We start from the raw sequence: 17,303 nt of genomic DNA, 5'->3' as shown, positions 1-17,303 counted from the left end.
AAAATAAATGTAGAGGGCTAAGTGTTTGTGGAGGACAAGTATAGTGTTGCGATTAGTACTGCGACATACGTTGGACAAAATATAGTGACGAAAGTATGTGATACGAGTCGTATGGGATTGCATACATGAAGGTGGCACAAGTCTAGCATAGTCAGATGAACAAAGGCCACTCTAATAGCAGAAAACGTCAGAGGAGACTGCAGGCCTTTGAGCGAAAGGTTCCATAGTGTTGGTGAGGATTTCGTTGTAATAAAACAAGTAACCTTTATTTGGATAAAACAAGTAAAAGTAACCTTTATTTAGATACAAGGTTGCTTGTGTGTTAAACAGCGGCAGTGTCCCAGATGTATGAGCAACACTCTTTCTAAAATCTTAATAGCTCGAGGCGCGGGAAAATATTTCCTGGTCTGAAGAGGGACGGAGTGAGTATGTTGGTAGCAGTGATATAGTGCGCATTGCAATCCTCGATGTTTACCAGTGTGTAAGTTCTGAATGTAGAAGCTGGATAGTCAATTATTGATTGCTCAACAACTGGCTGTCTATTAGCAGAAAATGAACTGTTGTTCATATAGGAATCAGAAAACAAGAGCACCATGTTGTTGTAAAGGACCATAAACTGCATAAAGAGTGTCCTGGAGGAATAAAGTCGCAGGTGACAAGTTTTACTGATCCGTTGCTATTTCACTGGACATTCAACCAATGCTTTCTAAATCAAGCAACGGTTCGCCCTATGTATCTGTTAGGGGTTTTGATCTTTAGGTAGTATAAGACGTTTGATATCGTGCATGTGAAGAAGTCCGTGGCATATAAAATCGAAGTGGGCCCGTGTAATCTAAAGTATGAAGGTAGACATATTACCAAGTTAGCAGGAGCAAACAAAGAATTTAGAGTGGATGTAATAAAGGTTAAAACAACTGTGGTCCAGAGGTTAGCCATTTTGTGTCCGTGTCTGAAGGAAGGGAGAGGGGGTTCAGTAAAGATATGAAATTAGCAAAGTTAGACTGGGAAAGATGGAATTTGTGCTGGTAAGTTGAGGAGATGAAATATGATTGGTGATGGTACAGGCACGTGAGAGGAGTGCTGTCATTATCAAGGACAAAATAAGAAACACAGGTAGCTGGCGTTGCGTATAACTATGTTGAATTACAGTCATCAATTTTCTGATATTTAACTTTGAAGTTATAGACCTAGGTACAGGTGTGGAGGAGGTAGAAGAAATATGATAATTGATTCAGGGCGAGTGAGACAGAATAAGATGAAATAGAGGTAGATGTGTGAGTAAGAAAAATACGAAAGATTGAGAGGCTGGTATATATATATATATGTATATTTATATTTATACATGTATATATACATATATACTCGTGTAAAGTCATGTTTATTGCGTTCAATCTTAGTTGGACTTGGTAACATTTACTGCTGCGAGAATAATCTCAGGTTAAAATTCTCTCTCTAGACCTTTGTAAATACACATTTTCTATTGGAAATTAATACAGATATATTTTATTCAAAACTATTTCGTGTTACACTGATTGCTTAGTTCAAACATGAGCAAGCAATGTATACAGCAGCGAATATTCCAACTGTTGTTTGCATAAGTATCATCTCATACATATCGGGCTGCTAGTTTCCGTAGTTGATGACTTGGAATAACGAAGGAGCACATACGTTCTATGATATAATGACATCGTTCACTGCCCAAAACAAAACGCATTTTTACAAAAATTCCGGCAGAGACGCTTCTCCCGGGACTATTCTTTCAGAAATCGTGTTTATCACGTCCGATCAGATTTAAACGTGTTGAACATGACTTCACATGAATATATTTTATTCAGAGCTGCTTCGTACAACATTAATCACACACACACACACACACACACACACACACACACACACACACACACACACACACACACACACACACACACACACCAGATTAAGCTGTCACTATTTTTTCCGGACTTGTAATTTCAGGTATAAATGGTGATAAATCATACATTTTTCACTTATTTCTGATTACTTTTTCGTTTTCCGTTCCTTAACTTTTCACTGGGATCAAGGGTAACCTGAATAGCGTGAACAGAGGAAGGTACAGGTTTTATTATGGGAGACAACGTGGTCGCTTGACCTGTTAGAAATAGCAGTGAGATTGCCCTTAAATTACTTCCTAGTGTCTCTAAGAAGAGACGCCTAACTTCAAAAACAAGGAACCTAAATGGGAAAAGTTTCCTGTTTTACAGAAAAGGGGTTTAACAAAATGTTCAAACTTTAAATTTTTCTTTAAAAATTGTTGTTTTACAGAAAGAGGTTTAAAATGTTGAGCCTTCAAAAACTAGAAACTAGAATCGAATAAATAAAAAAAATGAGTTGGCATTTTGTTGCCCTTTTTGAAATGTTCATCTCGTTAGCAAAGAAATCTTATCCGCTTTTATTAACTTCAATCCCTTTTTATTAACAAATGAAGACTAACTAGATCATATTTTCGAAGCACTAATAGAAGAATTTCATGAGGATTAAGGACGGAAGGAGAAAGGAGAAAAAAGAGATGTGGAGGAGAGGAGAAACATGAAATAGCGGTAGGTACAGAAAGGAGGATAGTGAGCTGTTTGAAGGGGCAAGATGGAAGGAAGTAAATGATGGAATGAAGAAGAGAAAAGGAAAAAAATGAGGAAGAAGAGAGAAAAGGAAAAGAAGAGAAAGAGAAGAAGCATGAAAGAGAAATAGGTCTAGGATAACGGATTGAAAAATGGAATAGAGGAGAGAAATGGAACCATGTTTGAGCTCTATTTTGAATGGCCTTCAACTTCACCAGTCTTGGCTAGACCGGATTTATTCTTAAGGGTATACCTGAAAGAGACGGTTTACCTCAACAAAACGGGGACCCTGGTGCAACTGAAGGAGAACATCAGTGGAAAAATCAGAGAAGTGGTGTCTGAAACTGTTGAGGGTGTTATGGTGCAAATTTTGGGAAGATCATGGGCGAGCGAAGCCGAAAATGGCTGCCATTTAAGTGATGTCAGTTTTCATATGTGATGTAGTGGTATTGCAAAATTTAACTCGTGCGTATTCATTTCCATTATGTCCTATATATTGTATCAAATCTTCATGCACTTATTTGTAAAGTAAAGGAAGTTATTAAACATTGAAACCCATCAGTATCTTTTGGGACACACCGTATTAGTAAGTTTATCTTTTTAATTCATAATTTACTTCCTTAAACTATAAAACACATGGTATCTGTCAAACATTAAAAGAAGGTAAATAAGCAAGATATTCATTTCGATTATATCTAAAAGTAGTTTTGATGAAATGGCAGGATTTCAAAGAAATGCTTTGAAGTTCTTTGTTTGTGCTTAATATATTAACGTTATGTTTTGAAATATACTGGCTTAAACTATGGAATGTCCATGTGCCCCTAGTAAATATAAGTAAATTAAAATATTTACATAAGATTTTCCTTGTAAATCACCAATAAATACTTACTGAAATGCCAAAACATATTATGATATATCTCAGTAATGTGAAAAACAGCAGCGTATTCCAATTATTCCCTATAAAGATTCATATCAGTTATAACATTTTTCATAAATATTATAATCCAGCGTTTATTCTTCACAGAAAATTTTTATGAGACCATCTGTAAACTATGAAATTATTAACTTTGCCTATTTTCTAAATGTTTATTTATTTTATTTTTGTGTGTGCTGGCACGACTAAAGGTGAGTGACGAACTTGAATGCGGAGAATCTCGGAGTGTTGAGGTCTAACTTAATAAGTATTAAATACATTTTTGGAGATTATATTCCTTCAACACAATATTTTAAAGGATATTTTAAATAGGCTGAATCATTTTCTTCATTAGTCCTATTTGTTTATTTTTGTCTATACGGTGTTGTATTCGGGAAAAAGACTGTATATAACTTGAAACAAAAATAGATAACTGATATCGTTAATTCAAAACATATACAAAGCAAATAAAAACAACAGCAATGTATTTCAATAAGTTTTATTCAGTTGAAATCATTTCATTTACAGAGGATTTTATCGATAAATTTTAAAGTAATTTTCGTACAAGCAAGTGCAGAAAAATGATTTAAGTGCTTAATTCCCATATCTGTAGAAGATATTTGTTGTTTTGTTCCTGAAAAAAATATATTAAAAGACTATGATAAATATATTCTTATGTTGTATTTCATTTACTGGACTAATTATTTAATGCTTTTGAATACAATGTTACCATGTTAATACCTAAAATAAATGGTAGGCTTACAGATCATAGAAAATTGTATTATATTCTGTCTATCCTGAGAAAGCAGGGGCTAAACCAGAGCGTTTACCTTTTCAGTATCAAAGTAATATGAGAGTAGTTTAAAAGGCACTGCGTTTATAGTATAGGTCAGAAACGATGTAAAATTTCAGATTTGAATAGAGAATCAGAAATAGTTAAGGGTTAAATTTGGTACCTTCTACTGGACACACAAGCTCACAAAAAGCAATCATCATTTAATGGAAGTTGGAAAGATAGTGGTGTTTAGAATTTTCCCAAATATTTGATAGCTTATTGCATACTTAAGTGTGATATAGGACTTGACAAAACTATTTTTGTGTTTATAAATGCTTATACAGACTACCTTGGGATAAGTGCTTGTATGGACTACCTTGAGATAAGTGCATATATGGACTACCTGACACGATAAATTATATAAACTAGCAAACATTTCTCTAGCATTATACAAAACAATCACGTGTATGCGGTGGCAATTGAGACAAACTGCAAAAGTTAAGAGGAGATAAAATTTTAAAAATGGGAATTCTCCAAAATTGAGACTTCAGTGAGGAGATAAAAACGTTTGGATTGTGAACAAACACTGAAATAACTGTAGACAAGGTTTTCAACATCCATAGACGTCATCATCACAGCAGTTGTCCTGCCTTGTCTCTAGCAGAAGGAAAACATTTAGATATTTCTAGAAAAAAAGTAGAATACACTTCTAGCCTTGGTAATTAGCGTAAATGAAAAGAAAGTGAGCTAAGAGAACTCAGATTGGTCAGTGGCATATATTAAGTCATCCACTAAATAATGTGTTTTTTTTATACTTCTTTTATTTCTCAAAATTAAGATAACCAAAGTTCTTTTTTAATCTAAAATATACTCTCCTTCATTTTCTCCAATGACCTTCCGTCTATCTGGTAGACTTGCAAGGCTAGACTTGCAAGGCCTCTCCTCCAAAATTCACTTATCCCTGACGAAAAATATTCTTTCAGTACAATTCTGGACCTCGTCTACAGAATCCATATTTTTTCCGTCCAAATGATTTTCAAGACTACTGAATAAATGATAATCAGATGGAACAATGTCCGGCGAATATGGTGGGTTGGGCATCGTTTCCCATTCAAACTGTTCCAGCCTTTGGAATGTCATCCTCGCTGTATACAGCCGAGCATTATCCTGATGGAAAAACACCTTTCGTCTTGAAACCAAAGATGATCGCTTTACTTCTAGCGCTGACTTAAGCCGCTCAAGATACTCACAGTAGATCTCCTTTGTTATGGTTTGTTTTGGGTTTAAAAGCTCAAAGTGGACTAAACCTTTCATATCGCACCAAACAGATAACAACATCTTACATAGGTGAAGATTTTTAGTCTGGGGTGCCGGTGTTTCTCCTTTCACTACCCTCTGTCTTCAGCAATTGACATTTTTATAGAGAACCCATTTCTCGTCACCAGTCACTATTCGGTCCAAAATAGGTTCATTCGTGAGAGGTGACAACAAAGAAGAAGAAACATTCATTCTCTGCGCGCGATTAAACTCGGAAGAAGGTTTGTGAAAAACACATTAACCCCATTTACTGACTTTTCCGATGGCACGCAGCTGTTGATGAATGGTTAAATCCTAGCTTCTCTGCTAGTTCCTCGACAGTTACGATAGGATTTATCGAGTTCTACAGATCTTCCTGTAGCTTGTAGTTTCTGGCTGGGAATTTCTGGAACCACTGTTGACATTGGCTTACGCTTATTGTACGATTCTCATACATTGTATTAACATTCCGCGCACTTTTCGTTGCGTTGTTGCTTTTTTTGAACTTACAAAGCAACATATGCTGAATATGCTCCTTGTCACTTCCATTATAGCTTTGAAAAAATTACTGTTAAAATCGGACTGCACTCTTCAAAACTTGCATTAAGAATAAGCTCAGGGTGAAATCATTATCTGCTTTTATAGCAAGTTGATGCGGATAGTTTATCTCATTCCCGTCCTACTTTTAGTTCGTACAATTGAAAAAACCGCATTATTTATGAGATGACCCAATATTTGAACAAGATAAATAATGGTGTATTGTCTATACATGCAAAAACTATACATGCCTAGTTATAAGTATGTGTGTGTGTGCGTGTGTGTGTGGATCCTGTATATGATATATTATATATATATATATATATATATATATATATATATCAATTTATATTTATGCATATGCTTATATATGAATATGTGTCATGTGAAAGCGCATGGCTCAGTGGTTAGAGCGTCGAGCCTGCGATCATAAGGTTGTGAGTTCAAATCCCCGACCGGGCTGCGTGTTGTGTTCTTGAGCAAGACACTTTATTTCACGTTGCTCCAGTTCACTCAGTTGTAGAAATGAATTGCGACGTCACAAGTGCCAAGATGTATCGGCGTTGGCCATTCCCTTGTATAACACTGGTGGAGTGGAGAGGGGAGGCCGGTATGCATGGGCCACTACCGGTCTTCCATAAGCCACCTTGCCCGGACTTGTGCCTGGGAGGGTAATTTTCTAGGTGCAATCCCATGGTCAGTCATGACCGAAGGGGGTTTCAGTATTCATGCGTGTAATTCTATATACTTATACATGTATATGTATATAAGTATAAATATATGTGCATCTTGTATACGTATGTGTGTGTAAGTTTATTTGTATTTGTGTATGTATGCATGAACAAATATTAATATACATGTTTACACACATATATATTGATACAACACACACATACACACATACTTATATACGTATATTTATATATAAATGCGTGTGTGTGAATGTGTGTGTTCTTTGTATGTAAAATCACGTGTAAAATGAAGTGACAAAAATTTATATAAACGATGAGAATAACAATACCTGAAATGTTTTGACAGTATCATAATTTTTCAGTTTACAGGGGTCAACGAGATCCTGGAAAAGAGGAAATTATAATAAACGAGCGAAGTAACACTGCAGAAAATAATTTTGATATATTATAAAAAAAAAAGAAAGCAAAAAAGAAAAAAAATCACTTACTGTCGTTACTAAACTGTCTTTCCCCTTCCACAATACTCAAGCAAGAACACTATTTAAAACTGTATACTATATAAACGCTGCAGAAAGACGTTGTTAGCTTGGACCAAAATAAGAAAAACAAGTAAATATGGCAAAACATTAATAGTTTGCAAAAGCCTGGTTAGTGATTGCGAAGCATTTGGCATTTATTTCCTTGAAGAAGACTCCTGTATGATCACGTGTTCTTTATAATAGTCAAATAAGTATTTCGATTAGTTTTATATTACATTAACCATATTACTGCATCATAACATATCAGACGAGATTTCAACTGAAGTAAAATCTTTAGAAGTAGCAGCTCAGACATCCAAAAATATTCTGTTTAAACTATGTTTTATAAAAAAGAGAAATATAATTCATTTTATTTCATATCTTATTTAATCATGTTGTTTTCAATATTGTAATAGTCATGCCAATATTCCATAGATAATGTGAAGTCAACTTTGCCTTTCATCCTTTCGGGATGATAAAATAAGTATTAGTCAAGCTTTAAGGTCGATGTAATCGACTACCCCAATATTTCAGGCCTTCTGTCTATGCTAGGAGGGAATATTCCATATGACATTATTTAACTCTATAGTGAAATCAGTGTATAGGTATGTAGCTTACTGATAATTATAATACTTCACTGAATTTTACAAAGCTATTTTGCATTATTTAGTTTAAAACCAGATAGAATATTTTAGTTTTGGCCCAATTGTGAATACATAACTATCAAGCGTGATTTATATTAAAATTGTACGTATCACCGACATATATTAAGAAACATAGAAATTAGTAAACTTTATGAGATAGACGAAAGATGGAAGGGATACTGGGAGCTGGCCACGGATTTGGGAAGTCTAGCAATTTTTCCACTTATAAAAACAACAAAAAGACCAGACTTAGTCATATGGGACACAGAACAGAGAATAGGAATCTTGCTAGAACTGACAGTACCATGGGAAAAAAACATCGACAATGCAGAGAAACGAAAGGAGAAGAGATATGAAAAATTAATCGAAGAGTGCAGAGAACAAGGATGGACTGTCGAGTACTACCATCTGGCAGTGGGGGCTAGAGGCTTCATTGAAAGAAAAATGACAACGCTATTCAAGAGAAGATTTGCGTTTTCAAACTCGGAACTTAGAAAACTGATAAGGAGAATACAGGAGGCGGTCGAAAAAGCCAGCTTCTATATATGGCTGAAGCGGGAAGACCGAATATGGCTTGAAAGTCATAACAAGTCTAGGTGAGACAAGCTGACAGTGAAGTGGCTTCGCGCCCTCCATTGTCAGTTAAAGTTCAGACAGTGTCATGTGACAACTTGCTGGAGCTACTTGCTGGAGCCTAGCAGCGGGAAGTTTAGACAGTGTCATGTGACAACTTGCTGGTGCTGCCTACTGGACCCTAGCAGCGGGAAATTTAGACAGTGTCACGTGACAACTAGCTGGGGCTGCCTGCTGGAGCCTAGCAGCAGATATAAAAAGGGGAACTTGACACGACGATCAGTCGGACGCTGACACTCGTTGATGCTGCATCGAAGAGGCCAGGGAATAGAAGAAAGAAGACATGCACCCAACACCAGAGCTGAAGACACCTCCGAAAGGAGGGGCCCCGCCACGTCAAAACGGTAGAGGAGTAGGGGCCGAAACCGGACGTGGTTCCTCCTGATGATGTCTTCAGCTAACTGGATCCTATAAAGGAGCTGTTGTGGTAGCAGACCACGAAACATGGTTGAAATTCCTTCCTATACCAGCAGATAGCAATCGTCCTTCCTCTCTCTTGCTGAGTAAACTCAAAGAACCAGGAAGGTACTTTCTCTTTTTAGGCTGCAAAACTGCAGAACGTTCCGTTAAAGACATATATTCATCGTCTGAATGAGCATCCACCTCTGATCTACGAATTATATTCAGTTTATGAGAATTATCATCAGCTGAACTAGTTTCAATAAGTCCAGCAACGACGATTATACAGAAAATCAAACCAGCTTTGAACATGTTGATGATAGAAATTACAATCACACTCCACATTCAAACTTACGCTCGGTTTTTATATTAACTTCTCAATTCTCTGAGAAAAAACCCACATGTTATACTATTAGATGATTAATTCACATTTCCGTAGACTGAGTCAGCAAATTCAAAGATACACTAGATCATTCTACAATTGTACACGTGCAATACACTTTTATGTATTCATTTCTATCATTAATGAATTATACTAAATCACTGATCAATAATTACTTCACCTATTGACAATTTATCTAGTAATATTTTTTTATTCTAAGCACGCACATCAGAAAATTTAACTGTGATCTCCTTGCTAAATGTCTCAAGATTTCTCAATAATATATGCAATGTTTTTAAGGTGTTCACTTCATCAATTCGTTTTGCCGTATCCGACCCCTCTGATAGTATTATCTTTTCTCTCATTATTCCTCTGGGCGGCAAGTATTTTCTGCCATTCCCTCATTTAGTTTAAATGATATCAATGGAATTGAGCACATATAAACTACTCCGAAGTGTATCGGATTGCCTATTCCTGTTCTTAGGTAGTGGACATAATTTCACTCGCTTTGTCTCTATCCCATGGTCTTTGGTTAGTATAAAGCAGTCCCGTCCGTTGCCAGTCTTGCAACTAGGTATCTAGACATAACATAACACATCATTTATTTATTATTCTCTCTGTTTGTTTCAACCAATATAGTAAAAATGTCATTGACATTACCATCCTTTCTTTCATGATACTATAGTATAAAACATTCACATTCCTAGTGTTTTAGTGATATAATTTAGTAAAAAGATAAACCTTTGTATAAATGTCACTAATAACCCTGAAGTGAGAGGGTTACAGTTTTAGTGAAATCTCAGCAATTATCTGAGTTTCTAACCTTGAAAGGAGGAAAGCATAATCCTAAATTAGCTTCATGAACAATCTATTTTGACGGGTAAAACTAGTTTAATTTAGATCATTACAAAATATTCTCTCAATGAAACGATTTATTTTGTTATATTCATCTGGAATAACATTTAATCATGTAAGTCAATGATCAATGGCGTTCCAGTGTGACACTCACAGACTTTCACTCTAGTTTAAGTTTTTGCTTTTAGAGAAAACTAAAATAATGATGGCAGGTGTTTTACTAAACTTTTGGCTTCGATGTATGAACATTCAGTTTTACCAATTGGAGGCATTGTTAAAAAACATACATAGTGAAAGTTGCTAATATGAGTATGACAATGTTATTGAAAATGCCAAAATAACAAGAAAATAATAAATTTATATTTATCCTTACCCAAATATTATACAGTCTTGACTGTTGTTAATATGTAGACTATTTTGTTGTCGATGATTCGCTCGTTACTCTACATTATGTCATTTTCTACAATAAATGCACTACCTAATTTCACAAACATACATGTAAACATATATATATTGAAAATTACCAAAATATATGCATGTTTACACATGGGTGCACGATATAATAAACATATTGCATACATTTTCTAAAGGTATCTAAAGGAACAGCAGGTTTAGTTCATGCAAAAGCTGACTATTTACGAGATATTTGACATATGCTGCGCAAAAGTTACAAACATACATAATAAGCATTATTATTCGCATTCACTGAAAAAGTACCCCAAGAACAATATTTCTTGCAAAAACATAAGGAGGTTCCAATACACTTTGGACTTCTCAATTTTCAATATGTAATTTCAACTTATTTATGATTTTGTTCTGCTTAAATCAAGAAACACAGGCGTGAAGTGTAATAAGTATATAGACCAATTGACAGTGAAATAAATGTATATACAAATAGAAATAGCGTATTAAATATGCATTCATGACACTTAGCTTATGATGTATATTGATTAGAATAACCATTTAAGAAAAGGAATAACTTAATTGGTTCATCTGATTTTGTGACCTTAAAAATCATTACTTAAGCACAGTAAGACGAAGACAACAATAAACGTTCGAATACAAACAAATAAAGAGAACCACTCCATTCTCCAGTCAGTAATGGAGCTGGTGTCGAATAATTTTGAAAGTAAATAATATAAGAAGAAATTCAACATCTTGAGGTTGTGTTACTCACTAACACACACACACACACACACACACACACACACACACATATATATATATATATATATATATATATATATATATATATATATATATATATATACATACATACATACATACATACAGACATACATATTGTTGTGCCTAGGGAGAGTCATTATGCCAATATTATTAACACACACACTAGTTCAATTCCACTCGTTTTTTATTAGTCAGGGTTAAATATCCAACTAACTAATCGATTGTTTGTTTAACTTGGTTAATCAGCAAGTCGTTTGTTTTGTTTTGTTTTTGATAGTTTCTTTTTGCGAAATCTCTTTCGTTCCTATATGCAACCTTTTCAATGACTTTTCTCTTAGTCCATTACGGAGGCCGGGTTTTGTTTGTCTAAGATCTTGTTGTGTGCATGTGTGCGTGTCAGTGTGCGCATGAGCTTGTGTATGTATGTATGTATGCGTTGTGTCGACGCCCCCAGGCGAAGAAGTAGGATCTCCTAAGACATATAAATAGAGGTAGTCTGGCCGTGGTAGGGGTGTTGAGTAGCAGTTTTCCGAGTCGTTCGTATTTTGATTGTTTCACCGAAAGGTTGGTTGTTTTGCGTTGCTTGCTGTTGTTATTGTTGTAAATTGTGTTTGCTTGTTCCCGTTAGGGTAACTTTGTTATTATTTTATTTGTACTGTGAACTGTGAACTCTGTTGGTGTTAAACCAAACTATTATCTCTCCGTTAGACGGAATTGTGTTGTGTTAAAAAAAAAGAAGAAAAAAAAGGAAATGGCTTCTATGGAGGTCCAAAATAATATAAATTTTGCAGCGTCCGTCGGCGGTCGTGAAATGATTCAATTTAAAATTGAGGAAATACAGACTTTTTACGGGATGATAACAGAAAAAGATGGTGAAGCTAAGATCTCACCTCCAAGGCAGATTTTCTGTGTGTGTGTGTGTGTATGTTTGAAATTCATACATTTACACAATTCCAAATTTCTTGGATTAAAGAATCGCAATTAATATTCTAAATACAATTTGTTAGGTCACTGCGTCATTTTTTCACTCAAAGAAATTCCTAATAACGAATAAAATCCATAAAACTACACAAGTAAACATTTTCTCCCTAATAAAATCTAATTTCCTCTTTCTAATACAAATCCTTTCAACTCCTACTTTCTCTTATGAACCTTTACGAACAATCCAACAACAAATACAAAAAGAATGGAAGGAGAAACACTGACAGTAAAAGAAAACCATTTCAGTATCAAAACTGAAACAATCACATTTCGATACTGTAATGACAGTTTCACTTTAATGGTCTCATTTTAATACTACATACATACCTCATTCTAATTGGCGGGAATTGTAAGTTATTTCTAACTCGTCCTTCACCATGATAACAACAGAAAAAAAATAGTCACACATCTTTTTCAAATACGATCGACAAACATTTATTCCCTACAAACTATGAGTTTTTTGGAAAATCTTTTCGTAAATCTTGAGATTAACACCTGCACGATTACCTACCTAACCCTAAAACCCCAACTCTAACACTGTAGTGAAAATCGTGCGGGTGTTAATCTGAAAATTTAACAATCTTTTTTAAAACACTTTTACTTACTAACATTTTTTTATTTAGTGTGTGTGTGTGTGTGTGTGTGTGTGTGTGTGTGTGTGTGTGTGTGTGTGTGTATGTGTTGCCCATCTTAATATATAATGCTGAAATTCTGTATCTGTGTGAAGCCTTTTTAAAAGTTTATAGAAATCCACATTTTCCACTTTTTCGTCCTAACCCTCACACTAGTGAAAATCGTGCTGGTGTTAATCTGAAAATCTAACAATCTTTTTTAAAACACTTTTACTTACTAACATTTTTTTTATTTAGTGTGTGCGTGTGTGTGCGTGTTGCCCATATATATATATACACTTAAGACTTAGTTGTGGGTTGGGAGTTTGATCGGCAGACGTCATTATTATTATTTTTATTATTATTATTATTATTATTATTATTATTATTATTATTATTATTATTATTATTATTATTATCATTTTAAATTTTTCCCACAAGGGCGGCTTCGGGCAGGTGGAGAATAGTCGATTATATCGACCCCTGTGTCCAACTGGTACTTATTTTTTAGACCCCGAAAGGATGAAAGGCAAAGTCGACTTCGGCGGAATTTGAACTCAGAACGTACATATGGGTACAAACCTCCCGTCGCTACACTGATTCTGCAGCACAGGGTTGAGTGTGAAAACCAACTTTAAAGTGTAAATATAGATGTTTTTGAATACACACTCATACATGTTGTTGTTGTTGGCACTCCGTCGCTTACGACGTCGAGGGTTCCAGTTGATCCGATCAACGGAACAGCCTGCTCGTGAAATTAACGTGCAAGTGGCTGAGCACTCCACAGACACATGTACCCTTAACGTAGTTCTCGGGGATATTCAGCGCGACACAGTGTGACAAGGCTAATCCTTTGAATTACAGGTACAACAGAAACAGGAAGAAAGAGTGAGAGAAAGTTGTGGTGAAAGAGTACAGCAGGGTTCGCCACCATCTCCTGCCGGAGACTCGTGGAGCTTTAGGTGTTTTCGCTCAATAAACACTCAAAACGCCTGGTCTGGGAATCGAAACCGCGATCCTATGACCGCGAGTCCGCTGCCCTAACCACTGGGCCATTGCGCCTCCACTATACACTCACTCATACATACATACGTACAAATACACACATATATACAAATAAGCACATACATACAAATACCTGTCAGTCTCTTCCAAATACGATCGACAGTCAAACATTTATTCCTTACAAACTGAATTTTCTTAATATCTTTGTTAAAACGCATTTACTTACGACCATATATATATACACACAGAATGCACATTAATACACACATTCATACAAATATCTATCATTCTTTTTTATTTATTTAGTGTGTGTGTGTGTGTGTGTGTGTGTGTGTGTGTGTGTGTTGCCCATCTTAATATATAATGCTGAAGTTCTTTATCTGTGTGAAGCCTTTTAAAAAGATTATAGAAATCCACATTTTCCACGTTTTCGTACAAATTTTTACATCAATGGAATTTTCTCGATGTGAACTTTCCAGTGCAGTAATTAGATTTTTTAAATTCCGTTTACTTTGTGTGATTTAAGGGAGATTTGGCTGTTGTTTCTAGCAACTTTTATATTTCTTCCCTTCTACCTGTACCGGCGTTCTTACACATCGATCACGCGCTCAACATATAATATACAGAGTAAGAGAGAGAGAGAAAGTGATACATACAAAGTCATAGATTAACTTGCTTTAAGACTATTCTTTCCTTCTACCTTTTCACTCTTACTTCGTTCTTCTTCTTCTCTTCCATTTAATAGCTTTCTTCTATTCTCCTACCTCTAACATATTTTTCATAACATAGAAATGTAAAAACACACAACCACACATACGTGGTCTGTGACAACAACATACACATAAACACATCAACATTATAGATATAAGATTTAGTTTCTGTGTGTTTCTTATATAAACATGCGCACGCATTGCTATTTTATAACTGTCTTCCGTTCTCCCTTCTTCTCTTTCTCTTTCTTCATTTCTCCCGTTCTCTATTCCTTTCTTCCACCTCTCTCTTTTCCTCTCTCCCTCTTCTATCTCGTTCTCTCAGACGCATACACGCGCACGTACACACAAGCATTCACTACAAGATAACTCATGTTCGTCAATGTTTTGTAAATATACAAACTACGGAGTTTATGGACAACACATTGCAAATCAGTGAACTTATTACAAATGTGAGTAATTTTTCAGATTAACACTCGCACGATTTTTACTAGGATGTTAGGATTACGGTTTTTGGGTCAGGGTTAGGGTTTTAGGGTTAGGGTTATGGTTACGATGAGGGTTAGTGTTATGGTTACGGTTTTAGGGTCAGGGTTAGGGTTTAAGGATTACGGTTACGTAATCGTGCAGGTGTTAATCTGAAAAATTACCGAAATGTGAAAACTACCGACCCTGCCAACTATTATAACTTTTGTTGTTCTCTTTAATATGTACATAGATTATGCCTCCAAACAAGACAACTTGCTGGGGAAAGAAAGCAACCGGTTTAAAAAGACAGCAACAGACTGCGTCAATTCAACACATTCCAGAAGCTACTTTGAACATAATGCAAAATGGTGCATCAAGATCTACTGCCCAATCTGATAAATTCTGGTAGAACTGTGTAGCAAAAGATCACCAGCAATTGCTTCATCAGAAATTGCCGTCCTACCTCCTGCGAAAAGGAATTACCCTGCTGTGTATAATCAAGGCAGCGCAAAAAGTTGTTTTGCACAAGCATTTCTATAGCCAATTAGACGGATGAAATTTACGTACGCTTAATAATGTTACGTAAAACAGCCTTCAGACTTTCCGTATTAATTTCATCGTCTTTTGAATTATGAACATATTTACATCATAAGGGTTTTTTCGTTGTAAGGCTTTCTTTTTTAGCTTATTTTCACCAAGCAAGACTTATTGTAGATGGCATAATAAGTCACACCCGGACAACGTCGGGTTATACTGCTAGTTAGACAATAAAAGAAATTGTTGAGTAGCAGTTTTGGAATTTGAGTTGAGTTGTCGATAACGGAGAGTTTTTGAAGTGAGTTGCAACGTTGAATATTTTTTGTTGAAAAATTGATTCTTAATTATTGCTTTTGATTGTTGATATCGTTCGTTGGTTTTTCTCTCTTCCCATTGCGGGAAAATGGAGAAAGCGCCGGTGGGTGGCCAGAGTTATGCGGCCGCAACTGAAAGAGGAACAGAGGAAGGAAAACTAGAAACAATTGAAATTAAGGTGGAGCCGAAGAAAATGAAAGAATGTGAGAAGTTGCTGGCGAAAGTCGGAGACACGTTGAAATTGACACCGCCTGCGGAGCTGATAAGCGGTGTAAGAAAAAGAGCTGTGGTATTTAAAACCATGAAAATCGCAACAAGGAAGATAGAGCTCGCGACAGTAGAAGAGATTGAGGAATGCTTGAAAAGTATCGGGAAAGGAACAACATTTATAACAAGAGGAAGAAAGTATGCCACCGTGGAGGTGCACTTTGCAACAGAAGTAGAAGCAATTAAGAACTCCACGGAGGCTATACGATCGGAGGAATGGGTGTTGTTGCCGTCGTACTGTGGCAAACGTGTGGCTAGAGTGCGAGTAGGCAAAGTACCCCCAGAGCGAGAAGAAGCATGACTGATAACAGCAATAATGTTCAATATGAAGGAAGAGGCCAAGATATTGAAGGCCACAAAAACACAAAGTGTTGATTACTGGGGATATAGAATTGAACTTACTATCCAGGCAACGGTGGAAGATTTAAATAGAATCGATGAGGAGATGGTGCTACCCGACGACTTAAGATTGAGAGTCAAAGTGGAGGGCAGGCCGCCTATATGTTTTGCATGTGGCGAGAAAGGCCACATGAAGGCGAGATACCCACCGAGAGAACCGACAGAAAAGCAGGAGAGCACGAACCAGGTATTACAGGTAGAGATGGAGGAAAATACAACGGAGGAGGGATTCACGGTGGTGGAAAGAAACAGAAGGAGAAGTGGAAGAGCGAGCCCGCAACCAGAGAACCAGAAAAAGAAGAAAGAAGAGGTGGAAAAGAAAGCTGTGACCGGAAGGAAGGCAGACGAAGAGGTGATGGAGAAAGAAAGAGAGAAGGCAATTAAAAAGGTGGATTTACAGAAGGAGGAAACAGTGCTAATGACACCGGTTGTCCCAGCGAAGGCAAAAGATTCGGAAGTGCAAATGTGCGAGGGTGAAATGGAGAGATTGTTTAGAGTTGAAGAGGGAAAGACACCAGTAGTGGAAGAGGAAAAGAAAAAACCAAGAAGAGGAAAAAACAAATGGAATTTTGTGACATATTCAA

This window comes from Octopus bimaculoides, chromosome 2 (assembly GCF_046866305.1).
Source record: "Octopus bimaculoides isolate indiv1 chromosome 2, ASM4686630v1, whole genome shotgun sequence".
NCBI classification, from domain to species: Eukaryota; Metazoa; Mollusca; class Cephalopoda; order Octopoda; family Octopodidae; genus Octopus; species Octopus bimaculoides.
This window is presented reverse-complemented; position numbering follows the sequence as displayed.